Here is a 17,292-nt window from a genome sequence, read left to right as displayed (position 1 = left end):
CCAGAGCCCGGGGGCTGCAGATGTTTCTCCCAAGGCTCCACCATTCCTTTTATTGCCTTGGTCAAAACATAAATGGCAACTTGTGATTGGTCCTCACGCTCCCAGCTACTGTATAGGGGGAAATGGAGCAAATTTTGGAGAGAGATAAAGAGGAGAATGATAACGTACCAACCAATCAGCTTCTAAGGGGCGAATCACATTGCTTCAGCTCTGTCACTGTGCAACACAGTAACCCTAAGAGGGTGCACCTTGCAACTGTCCTGATTTTTGCGGGACCTTTCTTTTGTGCGGGACAGTCCCGCATCCCACCCGCTGTGTGTGCATGTGGTGTGGGGGAGGGGGCAGTTAGGAGTCCCCTTAGCCCGGTGCCCCGCACAGTGTCTATTGCCGGAGGCAGAGGGGCAGGGGGCAATGCCAGCTGCTCACAGAGGGCCAGATGCACTAAGCTTCAAAAGTGATAAAATGTAGAGTGATAAACAGCCAGCCAATCAGCTCCTGTCTGCCATGTCACAGGCTGTGTTTGAACAATGTCAGGCAGGAGCTGATTGGCTGGCTGTTTATCACACTTTAAGCTTAGTGCATTTGGCCCATAGTGCTGGTCATGCCCCCACGGTGGCCTCATGGGAGCGAAGCTTTGCGAGACAACCAGAATGACATCCTTTATCTCTTTCCGAGGTTTGATACCTCTCCCCCACAGACTTGGTTGGGGTGGGGAAGGCATGTCACAATGATGAGTATATGGGGGGGGGGGGGGGGGGGGGGCACTGGGAGAGCTCGCTGGGGGAATAGTCATTGTTTAAGTAAAAACCTATGATGTCACAGCAGTGATGTCACCAGGAATTTCTTTCCTACTGATTGGCAGCTCGATATATCGGTTCTGTTGTCCAGCTGGGCGGGCATTTCAATTCGCCCACACAACTGTGATGTCAGTCACTGTCATTGTGTTACCGGCAGCAGCTGTGACCGGTATACCGGTGGAAGTGGCAGCACACAGACACAGTAGCTGATGGGAAGGAGCCTCTGTTCCTTACCTGAACATTCCTGCGGTCACATACAGCATTCCTGCATAATATATTGATGTCTGGCGTGATTAATGGGGACAGGAATCGTGCGCGCGTCTCCAATTAGTTTGGAAGAGCAAAGTACAAGCATAATACGATGTGAGTGGCGGGATGCAGGGAAGTGGGGAGAGCTGGTCCTCAGGATTATAACATCTTAGGTGACAATTATCAGATGTTAGTCCCTTCCTCAACTCTGAAAACTTAACAATGAAGTAAATACAAGGTATATAGCAGCGACAGCTTCCAGGACCTGGTGGTCATGTCACCATCAGGGCCGCCAAGAGAAATCCTGGGCCCCGGTAAAACTATTTCCCGGGGCCCCACGGACAGAGCTTCCCGCACACTCTGACTGCGCTGCCTCTCCCAAGCCGTTGCGTGTTCTGTGGACCTGCTGTTATACCGCTGCTTCCAAGGAGTATACAGGGACACACCCATTACATATTATACTGCATGTAATAATGCCCATTACACATTATGCCACACACCATAGTACCCAGTACACATTATGCCACACACCATTACATGTCATTCCATGCACCATAATGCTCATTACATATTATGCAACACTGTTTTAGAATTGGAAACAAAAGTGATTAAACAAACTGGGTAGATACAAACCGACATGGAGGTAGGAGGGCCCTGCTCGCAAGCTTACAATCTATGCTCATTGCTATGGGTTTCATGCTTGATGCCAGGGGTTAACATGCTCTGCCAGGGGTTAACATGCTTGTTGCCATGGGTTTACATGCTCTGCCATGGGTTACATGCTTTGCCAGGGTTTAACATGCTTGTTGCCATGGAGTTACAGTACATGCTCTGTCAGGGGTGGTTACATGCTGACTTCCAGAGTTGGATCTCAAGCATGCAGGGAGGCAGTGACACAGAGCACCCAGCCACCAAATAATAAAAAAAAGTGTGTGTGTGTGTGTGTGTGTGTGTGAGTTCAGACCCGGGCCCCCCCTGACAGGCTTGGGCCCGGGTAAACTGTACCTGCTCCCCCCCACCTCCTCTCGGCAGCCCTGGTCCCCATCAGGAGTCATCTGATGCGCTAGCTGACTTAGGGGCCCATTTATCAAACCATATTTGCGGCTAAATCCAAATATTAAATGTCTCCTAAATGTATCAAAGGGGGACCGCAGCAGGGATCTCCGATCCCTGCTGCAATCCCCCCTGCAGCGCCGCCGGCCGTAACCCCCATAGGTTTCTATGGGGATGCAAAGCTGCCCGATGTATCAACATCGGGCAGCCCGGCATCGCACCCCTGGGCTATCGCCGTTCTTATATGGCGATAGCCCATTGTAGCCTATGGCTACACTTCGCACTGCCCGAGCAGGGCAGTGCGGTATGAGGGGTTTGCGGGGGTCAACGCATAACCGCGCATGCGCTGACCTCCCGGCTTCCGGGTTAGGGCTTCGCAGGGACGGGCTCCTATCGGAACCCTGTCCCTGCCCCCTTATTATTGATACATTGCCCCGATATGATCACATTTTACAATGCGATCCTGGGAGGTAATATTCCGCCCAGATCGCATTGTAAATGCGATCTTGATAAATGCGCCCCTGTATGACTACTGAGATCCAGGGCCGGATGTAATGACGGCCATGTGGAATGCCAGCCAAAGTCGGACAGGACATTTTTTTTAAGGGAGCAATCACTTATTACAAGCTTACAAGCATGTTTTTTTTTTTTCAAAGTGCTGGGACATGGAGCATAGCTCCGCCCCTACACCCACGAAGCCCCGCCCCCGTGTTTTGATATGATAGGCCAATCAGTCAAACAAAATGGATGAGCATCGATAGGTAAAAATATCGATGGCCATACATTGCTTAGTTTAGCACCATCGATGGCCAGTTGCAATATTGGCATCGATGGCAACCATCAATGGCCATAGCAACGATGGCCATCCCTACATCTGGGCCCCCCAAAATAAGTCTGTCACTGTAAACCAAAAATAGCACCACCTAGTGCAAGACATAGGAAATAACACCCAATATGCAGACAGAGGGCCGGATCGAAGGTCGTTCATTATTGAGCGAATTTGGTCCGGGGATCTGAGCCTGCGGGTTGGTGAAAATACGCATCTGCGTACCCACTGCGCGGAACGCCTTTGGCGAGTATCACTCTTGCTGAGGCGTTTGCACAGAGTGGGGTGTTAAGTTGGGGGCAGGGGGCTATCCCATGGCAACGCCCAGTGTTTCCTGGGCGTTCCCACAAAAAAAGTGGGTGCGAGGTGCCCATGAGAATGCAGACGTGTCGCAGCCTGAATGGGGCGGGTCAAATGACATCAGCGCCCGCCCAGTATTTGCCGTTGCGATCCCCCGGCGGGCAGCATTTACCTCACGCTAAGCACCGAATGTACACTTCTTAGCGAGTGGGCCTGAATCAGGCTCAGAAAGTGAAGTATGCCCTGAGCAAATGTTAAGTTCATCACACTTATCTAAACGAACAAGGCCATGTAATTCCACCAAGACACTTCCTGTTTATTTCAGACAGTTTCTTAAAATGAAAATCACAGAATAGCATCATCCAATTGGGCACAGGCCTTCAAGGAAACATAGGAATAGCACTATAAAGAGTTCTTATCTGAACCGCTATCAGTCCAGATCCACGAGCCATACTGCGCATCAATCACCTAGTCATCCAATGCGTTTCGTCACATATGCAGATGTGTTGACATCATCAGGGAAGTTGTGCTGCCTGCTAAATGTCCTGTAACCGGGATTGGACGAGGGACACAGATCTTGTTGGGACTGGATTTAGATACAGATTAAAACCTTAGGTCTCGGCCACCCATAAAATTATATCAGTGTCCTGTCCCCTGATGCAGCTGTCTTTATTTACCATGTACTTGTCCTAAATTGCCTTTTACTGTAAGTCATTGTCTTCTTGTTTCTGCTCATTTATGTGTTCTGATAGGCGGAGTGGAACCCTTGTGGTGTCATGTAAATAATAATAATAATAATGATGAGGACAAAGTTTCGTTCTTCGACAGGGATAACACCCAGCTTGTGGGTCACGGTTTATTATTGTTTTTCCAACAGAGATGAGGATGCCAGATGGGTAACTAGTGTTGGGTTTAAGGTGGGCAACTAGTGTTGGAATTGCGGTGGGTTACTAGTGTTGGATTTGAGGTCGGTAACTACTGTTGGATTTGAGGTCGGTAACTACTGTTGGGTTTGAGGTCGGTAACTACTGTCGGGTTTGAGGTCGGTAACTACTGTCGGGTTTGAGGTGGGTAACTAGTGTTGGGTTTGAGGTGGATAACTAGTGTTGGTTTTGAGGTGTGTAACTACTGTTTGGTTTGAGGTGGATAACTAGTGGGTGGTTTGAGGTGGGTAACTAGTGTTGGAATTGAGGTGGGTAACTAATGTTGGGTTTGAGGTGGGTAACTAGTGTTGGGTTTGAGGTGGGTAACTAGTGTTGGGTTTGATGTGGGTAACTAGTGTTTGATTTGAGGTGGGTAACTACTGTTGGGTTGGATGTGGGTAAGTAGAGTTGGGTTTGAGGTTGGTAACTACTGTTGGGTTTGAGGTGGGTAACTAATGTTGGGTTTGAGTTGGGTAACTACTGTTGGGTTTGATGTGGGTGGGTAACTACTGTTGGGTTTGAGGTGGGTAACTACTGTTGGGTTTGAGGTGGGTAACTACTGTTGGGTTTGAGGTGGGTAACTACTGTTGGGTTTATGGTAGGTAACTACTGTTGGGTTTGAGGTGGGTAACTACTGTTGGGTTTGAGGTGGGTAACTACTGTTGGGTTTGAGGTAGGTAACTAGTACTGTTGGGTTTGAGGCAGGTAACTACTCTTGGGTTTGAGGTGGGTAACTACTCTTGGGTTTGAGGTGTCGGGATGAGCTTCAAGATGAAATGACAGAGACAATCAGCAGTACAGTAAGCGAGGTACACGGGTAGTAAGCTAACTGGAGAAAATGATATCGGCATCATCCACACAGAGATGGTACCGAAATCTTAAGGCGCGTATTAGTTTTTTAGGAGACGGTGTAGAGATAGAGAAGAGCAGGGGACCTAGTACTGAGGCCTGTGGTTCTCCAATTAATAAAAGAAGCCAGGAGAGCAAATGCTGACAGATAAGTAGGATGAGAACCAGAATAACCACCTAGTGATTCTAGAGTTTGTATGAGAGGAGACCGTACATGGGGTCACCTGCAGCAGAGACATCCACAACAGCTAGAAGTAAGTAATGGGCTTTCACTTTAGCTGTGATGACATTATTCACCACCCTATTCCCTGCGGAAGTGTTACAAATTACAGCTGGACTGAAGAGGGTCCCATAGGGGGGGTGAGGAAAGGAAGCGTGTGAGGCAGCTGTAGGCAAGCCTCACTAGAAGCAAGATGGGCAAGAGAGAAAGAGAGAGAGAGTACAGACATGGCAAAGAGTGCTAGAGACAGCGATGAACTGATCTGTGACAGGACAGGATCGAATATTTTCCTGGAACTGATGACAGATGAGAGGCGACTCAGCGACTCACAGGTAAATGCATCCAGTTTCACTTCCCTGTGAAAAACAATTGAAAAAAAGTTTGTGACACAGCGATTGGCCCCTGGGCCCTAATGCAAAATTTAACACTTCTGCACCCATCATTACCACTGTATAGTTGGGGCCGGTGTAAGGCTTCTCAGCAACCTAGGCAAAGCTTCAGTCTACTGACAACACCCCCCCCCCCATACTGCCACTAATACCCTCGTTCCAACCCATTAAGGTATTCCTGCCTAACATTCCCGAATGGCAGGGAGGCTTCCAAAAACTGGGTGGTCCTGGGTCTCCGTTTGCCACCTACAAGGAGGGGGTAGGGGGGCCAAAAAAGTAGGGAAGTATGCCTCAAGAGAAAGTATAGAGGTAATGTCTTAGAAGTTCCACAGCAGCCACCTGCATTGAGTACAAGGATCCTCATAGACATCCTTTTATTTTTTGATAGGCAGACTTGGTGGCGCCTCCCCAGATCCCAGCGCCCTAGGCAGCTGCCTAATGGTAGATCCGGCCAGGTAACAGTATAGTATATCATCTGTCTGATGCTGTACACAGACACCCCACTGCAGTGATATCCCCTCATCGCGCACACACACCACTGCAGTGATATCCCCTCATCGCGCACACACACCACTGCAGTGATATCCCCTCATCGCGCACACACACCACTGCAGTGATATCCCCTCATCGCGCACACACACCACTGCAGTGATATCCCCTCATCGTACAGACACCCCACAGCAGTGATATCCCCTCATCGCGCACAAACACCACTGCAGTGATATCCCCTCATCGTACAGACACCCCACTGCAGTGATATCCCCTCATCGTACAGACACCCCACTGCAGTGATATCCCCTCATCGTACAGACACCCCACTGCAGTTATATCCCCTCATTACACACACACCCCACTGCAGTTATATCCCCTCATCATAAGAAACCCCACTGCAGTGATATCCTCTCATTGCACACACACACCACTGCAGTGATATCCCCTCATCGTACAGACACCCCACTGCAGTGATATCCCCTCATTGCACACACACACCACTGCAGTGATATCCCCTCATTGCACACACACCACTGCAGTGATATCCCCTCATCGTACTGACACCCCACTGCAGTTATATCCCCTCATTACACACACACCCCACTGCAGTTATATCCCCTCATTGCACACACCCCACTGCAGTGATATCCCCTCATCATACAGACACCCCACTGCAGTGATATCCCCTCATTGCACACACACACCACTGCAGTGATATCCCCTCATCATACAGACACCCCACTGCAGTGATATCCCCTCATTGCACACACACCTGCAGTGACATTCCTTCATTGCACACACGCAGGGCCGCCTAGAAGGGGGGGGGGGGAGTGGGTACTTATTACCCGGGCCCAGGCTTGCTGGAGGCCCTGGTCCGACCCCACCCTTCCCCTTCCGTCTCTCCCGGGCAGCAGCACACACGTACAGCATGTCTGTGCTGCTCCTTGGTGGGGGGCGGGGGGTGACATTAACACTCACCCCTCGACTGTAAAGAGTGTTTTCACCCCCCCCCCCCCCAAACGTTTTGGCGGGGCGTGGCGTAATGACGGGTGGTCACGCCTCCCGCAATTAGGCCACGCCCCAAAATTTTACTTGGGCCTGGCATACCTCTCGGCTGCCCTGCACACACCCCACTGGAGTTATATCCCCTCATTGCATACACACCATTGCATATCCCCTCATTGCATACACCCCACTGCATATCCCCTCATTGCACACAGTAAATTAGGTCAGTATGGAAGACTAAGGGGAAAAGCTTAGAGAGAGCTAAAGTACCAGCCGGCCTTGTGTATCCCCATGGCCACGCACAGGTCATAATGACCAGGTATATTTGGGGTCAGCTGGGGCATATTTGTAAAGTCACGGGGGGTGTAACGCAAACACAGAGGCCAGGCTCCTGAAACGTGAATGGACACATCCCAGAATATCGTATCACAGTCGCCATGGTCACAGGTGTATGCGTGTGAGTGTCTGTGAGTGTGTTGGGGGGTGAGATTCAGGTTTTACGTAGAAATAAATAGAACCATCCCAGAATATTTCTGCGATCCAATCACTGTCTGAGCTACGTTTGTGTTGTCCCCGGCACAGACATCCTGTGGTAGTGTAAGGGTTAATAAATATCCTATAGCAAAAGTAAGCTGATAATACGCACGGTTATGGTATAGACGACAGACAGTGGGCCTTATTCTAGGTCACTCTTTCTGACAAAATCCTTCTTAGATTAGCAAAACCATGCTGCACTGCAGGGGGGCAGATGTAAAATGTGCAGAGAGAATTAGATTTGGGTGAGTTATTTTGTTTCTGTGCAGGGTAAATACTGACTGCTTTATTTTTACACTGCAATATGGATCACACTTTGAAGTAAAACCCCACCCAAATCTAATTATCTCTGCACAAGTTACATCTGCCCCACCTGCAGTGCAGCATGGTTTTGTCCATCTAAGAAGGATTTTGTCAGAAAGAGTGAACTAGAATAAGGTCCAATGTCACTAAGCCAACCATTAATGGTCGACCTAGTGACTGTCAACCTAGAAATTGTCTACCCAGTGACCGCATACCCCACTGACGGGATATCATATGCACTAAGAGGCCGATTTAGACTTGTTTGTACGGGTCCGAATTCGGCCCCTTCCCTGATGTTTGGGCTATGCGCATGTGAGGGGACGTGTTCTTGCATGCTAGCAAGGGGATGCAGGCAGCGTGGGCAGTGGGGGGGGGGGGGGGGGGGGGGGGGGGGCAGTGTTCAGCGCTGACCTGTTTACTAGGCAGAGATCTAAATGAGGCCCTAAGTACTGCATATCTAAGGTTACCACCTAGTCCTTTTAATTCCGGACACATATTAATTACACAGGTTCTGTGGCTGGCTGACTTCAAAACTCCACTTCACCTGATTTTAAACTGCCACAGAACCTGTGTAATTAACATGTGTCCGGAATTAAAGGGACTAGGTGGTAACCCTATGCATATCGCATCATCATCCAAGCACGCAGCACTGAGCGCATGTCGCATGTCACATTAGCGCTGTCAGGAAATCCCTCCCAGAAAGCTGAATCTGCCGCTGTCCTCCCCAGTTTCCGATCATAACGGTTACAGCCATAGGGGGTTATTTACTAAGATCAGAGTTGTACCGAGGGGGAGAACGTTACGGTATGTGTTGGGATTTTCGCATGATGGCCGCTGGATCCTGGCTACTGTACTGCATTTTGTTATACATAGGATTCCCCAGATACCAACCCACCGGCCTGTATTGGCATTGAATACTATTGGCACAGTGGTTCCCCATTATGGAGTGTATTTATGGAGCAGTGAAAAGGGCGGAGAAGTGAGTCAGTGGTCAAGTTGCCGTGGCAACCAATTTATAATTTATAGAATGCACCTGATAAATGGTAATGATAAGTGTTATTGTCCACTTTTCACCCGATTTTGATGGATCGGTCCGAGAAATCTTAGGAAAAGCGGCCAAATCGCATGACCCGACCAGCCGAATACACCCCCCCAACCGCCGATTCCCCTCCCTTGAATGCCTCTGGTCCGCCGACCAGGGAATGATCTCTCCTGCCTTCGCAAAAAGAAGTGGGACAATATGAAACTGGTCTTGCAGAGCAAATGATTGGTGCTTTAAAAAAACCTGGAGATTTCTTACCAAATATCTCACTTTCTGAATCTCTCATCCTATTACATTTCCCCCTTTATAATCCATAAATACACCTGATGCCTCATTCCTGCAGCTGATACATTGTAACCAGACCATATCAAATGAAACACAATTCTTATTGACAAGTTTTAAGATGTCCCAAAAAAAAGTGTGAGGGGTGCAGTAAACTCCCCTATCCTGGGGAAGGTTAGGGTCACTTGACACAGTTTGCTTGTAAAAGAAGTCACTTTGAAGCCCCTGTGAGGCTCAGGATGGGATCAAGTGGCTTTTTGCAGCCCCTGTACCCAAAATTACCAGCACAGAATCCCATAAACCCCCTCCCTTCATTCCTGTCTGTCCCTGTGAAGTTATTTCAGATGCTGCAGTAAGGGGACAGAAATACCCAGAAATTGGCTATTATTGGATGGAGAGTCGTCAGTCGGTGCCGTTTTCCCCCTGTTCTCCCAGGGTGGCTCCTGAAACTCAATCCTGTGTCCCAGCCCCTCCTCTGTGCAGTCCCAGCTCAGCCTCCTGTGTCTATCCCAGTGTAGCCTCAGACCTCCTCCCAACAGTTTATTCTCTGCTTCTGTCCCCCCTTCTCCAGCCCAGAATCATTGTCCGGGCAGCCACCACCAGCCAACTGTGGAATTTCATTTATGCTTCCCAACCCTTCTGCCCACCTCTTCTGCACACTTGGATTTGGGATGTAGTTGGATCAACTCTCTTTCCCCCCATCTGCTGGCTGAGGAAGCATTGAGGGGTCTCCTGGTCTGTCCCCATGCACATCCTGTGAGTGACAGCTTTACACTGGGGGTACTTGGAAGTCTGGGACTCTGAATAGGTGAGTTGTACTTCCAGAATAACTCACACCTGCTGCACACTGTGATTAACTGAGGTGCATCCAGAATTGGGACATGGTAAGGGACCCACGTGTGCTGGGCAGTCATTGCATATAGCTTTCACACATGAAGATACAGTAGGTCACATTTATCTTTCCATTAGTATTCCATTAAATTATTTTCATAGTAGGAAAATAACACAAATGTCTCACATGGACTGTGGGATCTCTGGCTGAGTTTTGGAATTCTTCAAGTTCATTTAAAAGTTTTATTTTTATTTTATTTGTCTAGGTGTATGTATATTTATTTATTATTTAGCTATTTATTGATGCATTATTTCTGTATTTATTTATTATTTATTTATGTATCATTTATACAGTATATTATTTATTTATTTAGCTGTTTAGTATTTATTTATATTTTATTTATTATTTACTTAGCGATTAAGTATTTATTTATCTATTATTTATTTATTATTGGTGTTTTATCTATTTATTTATGTATTATTTGCGTACCTGTTTATTTATCTATTTATTTATTGTTTATGTATGTATTTAGCTATTTATTTATCATTTCTATGTGTATTTATTTATTATTTGTGTATTTATTCATCTGTTTATTGTTTATGTATTTATTTATCTGTTTATCATTTCTATATTTATTTATGTATTTATTGATTACTACTTTATGTATTTATTATTTATTTATCTACTTATTTATGTATTCATCTGTCCATCCTTATTATGAAGGACCTACTTCTTGAAAGTCACAGTAACAGTGTGGGATAGTACTATCCGGGCCACCAGAATGGGAACGTGAGCTGTATAAAGTTTAAAAGTTTTTTCCTAAAATGATCCAGTTCCCCAGCCAGAGACTATTTGGGGAATCTGCTACAATGTAACCTGAGTACTAGGCAAGGTCTGATAGGTAATGATTTTGTTTGTACTTGTAGTATTCATTCTGAGAATCCCCTGGTGCAGCACAGCAGAGGTGATCAGACACAGTCTATGGCTCAGCCCTGTTTGTACTTGTATGTGATAGTAAATGACCATTACTGTACACATAATAGTATACCCTAAAGAGCATCTTACTATTCACACCTGCTGCAGAGTTTTATGCCTCTGGGGCGCGATATCTTTAATAACGTAACGATTGCAGATGCTGTATGACTGCTGTCACATTCCGCACACTGCTTGGAAAAGGTGTTACAGTTATACACATGATCATTGTAATAGATTACAGAGAAGTGGCAGTTGAGGGCCTGCGTCTAGGTCGCACTGCGCTGTGGGGAGATGGTCTTGCGACAGCTGTCGCTGAAAAAGGTTTTATTTGAAAACTGATTGGCAGTCAGCGGGTGTTGGGGGGGGGGGGTAAAGGGGGAGGGGCACAAAAACAAAGGTGTGTCGCAACTGTTTGGTGGGCGTGTCTCAGCCTGCAAATGTGATACGCTATGCAGGTATATTGGGCCTAATTAAGATCTGACTGGACCAGCGATAGTTTTTGGAGCCCTGCGATCAGATAGCCACCGCCCTCCCAGAGTGAAATTCCGCTCCGTGCAAGCCTGGGAAAGGCCAAGGAAAATATCTAATTATTTCCCAGTGTGTGCAGTCTGTGTGTAGCCCAGGACTTACTCAGAGGCTGTGATAGAATCAGGTTGATTGGGGGCGGAGCTGACGTCACATGAGTTCCCCTCACACACCTGGGCACGCCCCTCACCATATAATGATTCCCCAGTGTGTGCAGTCTGTGCGTAGCCCAGGAGTTACTCAGCGGCTGTAATAGAATCAGGCTGATCGGGGGTGGAGCTGACATCACATGACTTCCCCTCACACCCCTGGCCACGCCCCTCACCATGTAATGATTCCCCAGTGTGTGCAATCTGTGTGTAGCCCAGGACTTACTCAGGGGCAGTGATAGAATCAGGCTGATTGGGGGCAGAGCTGACGTCACATGACTTCCCCTCACACACCTGGGCACACTGCTCACCATATAATGATTCCCCAGTGTGCGCAATCTGTGTGTAGCCCAGGACTTACTCAGGGGCAGTGATAGAATCAGGTTGATTGGGGGCGGAGCTAATGTCACATGACTTCCCCTCACACACCTGGGCACACCCCTCACCATATAATGATTCCCCAGTGTGTGCAGTCTGTGTGTAGCCCAGGACTTACTCTGCCGCACCGATAGATACAGGCCGATCAGGGTCGGAGCTGACGTCACACAGCTTCCAATCATAGGCCTGGGCACACGTGCACATTCCCTGACACTTCCAGAAAACGGGCGGTTACCACCCCCCAAACGCCGACTTCCTGTCAATCACCTTGCGTACGGCCAGCGATAAAAAAAAAAGTACAGTAGCAGGATTTTATTACTGGATGGTTTCGCACATGGGCCGTATGTATGTGAAGTCTATTATTATCCAGCGTGCAAATTTGCAGCCATGCAATCTGGTCTGAATTAGGCCCAATGTCTCTAGCAGCTCGCTTCCTGCGGTCATAGCGCTACTCAGAACGTCCATAATCCGCTGGTCTGCAACAGGTGCTGCGCCTTTGTACCCAGCCTCTATCGCTGGTGCTGCAGCTGGTGGGAGTCGCAATTCAAATCCAGGTGGCATTGGCATACTTACGCACAGTGGCTGCATGCTCCGGCCAACGCATCCGTGTATCAGGCCCTGTGTCAGCAATAATGTTCTCTGTTTAGAAATGACATGGGGCGAGATATAATAAAGGTGATCAAATGGAGAGTGATAAACAACCAGTCATTCGGATCCTAACTGTCATTTGTAAACATAGCCGGGGACAGGACAGTTAGGAGCTGATTAGATGGTCAGTCATCACTCTCCATTCTATCATTTTTCAAACTTAGGGGGGCGATTCAGACCAGCTCGTTACGGGCCTAATTCACTACCCAGGCCGAAGTTTGCGCTTCATGGATGTTTTTATGCCAATCACTGAATTTGACTTTGCAAATGGAGCTCAATAATTGTGGATAACTATGGAATAAGTGCGTTTGCTGTCATTTGTGTCACCTCACTGGCACATACCATGGCGAGGTTCTGTACCGTGTCTGTAAACATAGATGCCGATCTAAGGACAGAGGTAATTCGGGTCTCACAAACAAGCAAACAAGGCTATCTGAGGCGTTGTCCATGCAACTAACTTGAGGTCCATCGCACAAGGAGAGGACAACCTTATAGTGATATTTTAGGATTTGCCTCTAGAATTCTTGTAAAGAAACTTTTGCATATAACTAAATCTCCACTATCACCCCCTACCATTGGGGTAGAGGTCCAGTGTCCAGGACCCCACCCTGATTTTTTACTCCTCTGTCAAAAAAGAAATGAGTTCTTTGGCAAAAGCTGTTGGGGCATAACCTATGTAAGCTGTATCCTCTGTGATGTCACTGTTTAATAATGAATTGGAGGCTGTATGCTACATGATGTCACTAGTTCATGATGACCTGGAGGCTGTATACCAAGTGATGTCACTGGGTCATGATGAATTGGGGGCTGTATTATCTGTGATGTCACTGGTTCATGTTGAATTGGAGGTTGTATTATTGTGATGTCACTATTTCATGGTGAATTTGAAGCTGTGATGTCACTGGTTCATGATGAACTAGAGGCTGTATTCTCTGTGATGGCACTAGTTCCTGATGAATTGGAGGCTGGATTATTTGAGATGTCACTGGTTCATGATGAGCTGGATGTATTCTCTGTGATATCACCAGTTTACGATAAATTGGAAGCTGTATTCTCTCAGATGTCACTGGTTCATGATAGATTGGAGGCTGTATTCTTTGTGATGTCACTGGTTCATGATGAATTGAAGGCTGTATTCTTGGTGATGTCACTGGTTCATGATGAACCGGTGGATGTATTCTCTGTGATGTCATTGGTTCACCCCTAGAGGCTGCACTCTATGTAATGTCACTGGTTCATGATGAGGAGAATGCTGCATTCTCTACAATGTCACTGGATCATGATTAATCAGAGGCTGTATTATCTGTGATGTCACCGATTCACTCTGGGCTAGAGGCTGTACTCTGTGTAATGTCACTGGTTCATGATGAGCTGGAGGCTGTATTCTCTGTGATGTCACTGAATCATGATGAATGGGAGGCTGTATTCTCTATTTTGTTGCATAATGAATTGGATTTGATGTGATGTCACTGGTTCATAGTGAATTAAGGACCAAACTTGCATTTGTTTCAGCCATTATTGTCTGTATTGGGGAATTAGATGTACTGTAGGTCTACATGACATAGGCACATAACCCCAAGAGCCTGCAAACTACCCTGTTGTCCATATTCTGTATAAACAATACAGTATATCCCAATAATCACAAACCGTATTACTGTGCAGACACCTCAGTCCCTGTCCGGCAGTGTGACAGTTGGTGGCATGTGCTGCGCGCAGCCCCACAAATATCCTTGGACATCGGCTGCAGAATTTATGGTTATGGATCAAATGAAAATCAGTAATTATAATAAAAGCAGGTGGAGTTATCATTACGGCCAGATTTAGAGGTGGGGGCAATGGTGATGTCAGACTCAAGTGGACAATGGGGGTGATTCTGTTTGATCTGCAAAGTTTTGGGGACTGAGCATGTGCATGTTATGCGCATGTGCACCCCCATTTGTGAATGGTTTCGGTGACTTGCATAGTCGCCGAGCCGTACCCAAACATCTAGGCGGTTCCGGGGGCGGACATCGGCGGGGATGGGGCTCGCCCATGGGCATTACCATGGGTATGCGGATGGGCCAATACCTGCAGCTGACGTCACAGGATGCCAGCCGCCCGCCGCATCTTTGGAGCCCGTAAATAAAACTCATTTTCCACCGACTTCTATTTGCGAAGGCACGAGAAATAATCCCATGGTCGGCAACCATCAAATGATTTCACGGTACTTGTGGATTATCACAGCTCCCACGATGGCCATCGTATGCAAAAAAATCGCATTGCATTGCATGCGATCGCATACGATTTTTCACTGAAAAGCATCCAAATGCATTGGAATTAGTATGAAACATGTTCAATGGCCCCCAAATGGCATTTTTGAGGCTGTACCACCCCCACTATCAACACGAACCTTAAGCGTGGCGAGCGCAGCGGTACGCGTCCTACGACCTTTTCATACACCCACTATCCACGTCGGCGTGGAGTTGAGAATAGAAAGTGCGGCGAGCGCAGCGAGCCCCGCGAGGGGACGCGGACACCTTCACAGGTATACGTGTCCCCTCAAGGGCTTCACAGGTGTCCGCGTCCCCTCGCCACACTTCGGGCTCAGTGGCTCGGTGGCTCGGCACACTTTCTATTCTCAACTCCACGCCGACGTGGATAGTGGGGGTATGAAAAGGTCGTAGGACGCGTACCGCCGCCCCTCGCGGGCTCGCTGCGCTCGCCACGCTTCGGGTTCGCGTTGATAGTGGAGGTGGTACAGCCTCAAAAATGCCATTTGGGGGCCTTTGAACATGTTTCATACTAATTCCAATGCATTTGGATGCTTTTCAGTGAAATATCGTATGCGATCGCATGCGATGCGATTGCATGCGATTTTGACAAAAACCTGCAAAAATCGGTGAAAATCGCATCGCATGCCATCGCATGCCACTATATATGGCATGCGATGGCATACGATGGGAGCCGTGATAATCCACAAGTACCGATTTCACCTGCAGCAGAGGCGTGCAAGGGGATGTGTTTTCGTTACACTTCCCCTCGCATGTTACCAAGGGGAATCAGCTGCGGCGGGGGGGGGGGGGGGGGGGCAGGCGTTCGGATGGATGGCATCTCAGGCGCTTTGTAAGCTGCGATGTTTGCAGTTTATTGAGCCAACCTGAATCAGGCCGAATGTTTCCAGTCTGTGCATGTGAATGATTCCCACTGCCCAGTGGTCACTGCCCAGAGACGCAGAGAGTGGCCGTTCCGGGGAGGTAACGGGGAGGTGGCTGGCACCATATAGGCGTCTATAGACAGCATCTCAGCATTAACGTAAAGACACAGACACCGATGCAGCAAATGTCACAGCGGCGGTAGGTGGAATGGGTTCCATGCAGATCCCTGGTTTTCATGTCAGCCTGTTATGACCCGGGTTATGGCCGTGCTGTGTGTAAGAGGACAGGCCAAGCCGTCGCTGCAGGATACTCAGCATCTGAAGTGGATTCGAGCTACTTTGATGAATACAGCGGAATGGATTAGGAGTGGATTATGGCGTGGAGAGAGTGGGAACGTCCCATACGCTGCACAGCGTCATTCCTGCATTCCTGGGACAGAGATTATGCAAAGTCTGGAAGCAGATTATCCAAGGATCAATTTGTTTTAAAGAAAAGTCTACAAAAATGGTCCAACGGATTCCTCATGTTACCTGGGGTTACGGGCGGCTTACACACAGGGGGGAATTTACTAAAACGGGAGTCCTAGTTCACATGGGATGTCGCTAAGGGCAACCAATGAGATTATACTTCATATTTATTTAGCACTTTCTAAAAGATAATAGAGAGTATCTGATTGGTTGCCTATAGCAACATCCTGTGTGAAATAAACTCCCGTCTTAGGAAATCCCTTACAGTATCTAGGAATATAGTCAATGGGTCGACATCAATAAGTTGACATACGCTATGTGTACACTGACCAACGCAACACAAGCAAAAGGTTGTCATGGCAACGGTCGGCGCACGAGGAAAAAATGACATGAGTTTTTCACGGTTTCTTTTCAGTTTCTGGACTTTTCATGCTTTTCTGTACTCTCTACACTAATTTGGGGTCCACGTTCCCCTATTGTAAAGGGCAGCGGAATTTGCTGCGCTATAAACTGTACTTAAATAAACAAATATCTGGAGAACTCATGTTGACCTTTTCATGTTTCGACGTGTACCATGTCAACATTTTTCACTTGTGTCTGGCTTTTGTCACCTAGTGCGTGTCGACCTTTTGATGTCGAACAATTGACTGTCTACCGAGACGTTGTCTGTGAGCCGTAAAAGATCAATAAAATGACGGTGACTGAAATATGTGTATTTAGCCAAATCACAGCACATGCACATCGTGACCTGCTGTCGACATGGGTGTAAAGCCCCGTGGTCATTTAAGGATCCGCCAATATCGCGTCGGCGGGGATCCAACATTGATAAGTGCATAGACCAGTGGTTCCCAAACTTTTTCGAATCACGGCGCCCTAGAGCATCAAAATATTTTCAAGGCACCCCTAGGCCAAATGCTTCT

The 17,292-nt window shown here is 47.7% G+C and overlaps 1 protein-coding gene across 1 annotated transcript in view; it reads left to right on the top strand.

The window, feature by feature from the left end:
* Window positions 1-9,700: 9,700 nt before the first annotated feature.
* The window catches only part of COL22A1 (collagen type XXII alpha 1 chain), a 276,007-nt gene continuing 268,415 nt past the window's right edge, over window positions 9,701-17,292 (top strand). The window contains exon 1 of the mRNA XM_083144895.1: window positions 9,701-10,072. The gene's annotated coding sequence lies outside the window, so the exon portion shown is untranslated. The remainder of the gene's footprint in view (window positions 10,073-17,292) is intronic.

Source organism: Crinia signifera, chromosome 5 (genome assembly GCF_055691185.1).
Source record: "Crinia signifera chromosome 5, ASM5569118v1, whole genome shotgun sequence".
Taxonomy (NCBI): Eukaryota; Metazoa; Chordata; class Amphibia; order Anura; family Myobatrachidae; genus Crinia; species Crinia signifera.
The sequence above is the reverse complement of the archived record's forward strand: the minus strand, read 5'-3'. Positions and strand labels throughout refer to the sequence as shown.